Source organism: Trichechus manatus, unplaced genomic scaffold, assembly GCF_000243295.1.
Source record: "Trichechus manatus latirostris isolate Lorelei unplaced genomic scaffold, TriManLat1.0 scaffold00055, whole genome shotgun sequence".
Taxonomy (NCBI): Eukaryota; Metazoa; Chordata; class Mammalia; order Sirenia; family Trichechidae; genus Trichechus; species Trichechus manatus.
Genome location: NW_004443991.1, coordinates 2,799,497 through 2,800,621, shown reverse-complemented (window position 1 = coordinate 2,800,621; position 1,125 = coordinate 2,799,497). Strand labels below are relative to the sequence as shown.

At 37.2% G+C, this 1,125-nt stretch overlaps 1 protein-coding gene across 1 annotated transcript in view; it reads right to left on the bottom strand.

The window, feature by feature from the left end:
- The window catches only part of CEP97 (centrosomal protein 97), a 34,446-nt gene that overhangs the window by 8,252 nt on the left and 25,069 nt on the right, over positions 1 to 1,125 (bottom strand). The window lies entirely within an intron of this gene.

The following is a 1,125-nucleotide window of genomic DNA, read 5'->3' as shown; positions in this document are numbered from 1 at the left end:
CACCAGATAAATACCATTTACAGTAGCCCACAAGAAGATAAAATACTTAGGAATAAATCTAACCAGAGACGTAAAAGATCTATACAATGAAAACTACAAGGCACTACTGCAAGAAACCAAAAGAGACCTGCATAAGTGGAAAAACATACCTTGCTCATGGATAGGTAGACTCAACATTGTGAAACTGTCAATTCTATCCAAAGCAATCTACAGATACAATGCAATCCCGACCCAAATTCCAACGGTATTTTTTAATGAGATGGAAAAACAAATCAACTTCATATGGAAGAGGCCCCAAATAAGTAAAGCATTACTCTAGAAGAAGAACAAACTCGGAGGCCTGACACCACCCAATTTCAGAACCTATTATACCGCCACGGTAGTCAAAACAACCTGGTACTGGGACAATAACAGATACGTAGACCAGTGGAACAGAATCGAGAATCCAGACATAAATTCATCCACCTATGAGCACCTGATATTTGACTAAGGCCCAAAGTCTGTTAATTTTGGAAAAGACAGTCTCTTTAACAAATGGTGCTGGCATAACTGGATATCCATCTGCAGACAACTGAAATAAGACCCATATCTCACACCATGCACAAACACTAATTCAAAATGGATCAAAGACTTAAATATAAAATTGAAAACAATGAGCATCATGGAAGAAAAAATAGGGACAACACTAGGAGCCCTAATACATGGCATAAACACAACATGAACCACACGTAACAACGCACAAGCACTAGAAGACAGACTAGGTAACTGGGAGTTCCTAAAAATCAAACACTTATGCTCATCAAAAGACTGTACCAAAAGAGTAAAAAGACAACCTACAGACTGGTAAAATATTTTTGGCTACGACAAATCCAATCAGCATCTAATCTCTAAAATCTACAAGATACTGTAAAACCTCAACAACAAAAAGAAAAATAACCCTATTAAAAAATGGGCAAAGGATATGAACAGGCACTTCTCCAAAGAAGATATTCAGGCAGCTAACAGACACACGAAGAAATGCTCATGATCATTAGCCAGTAGAGAAATGCAGATCAAAACTACAATGAGATATCATCTCACCCCAACAAGGCTAGCCTTAATCCAAAAAACACAAAATAATAAATG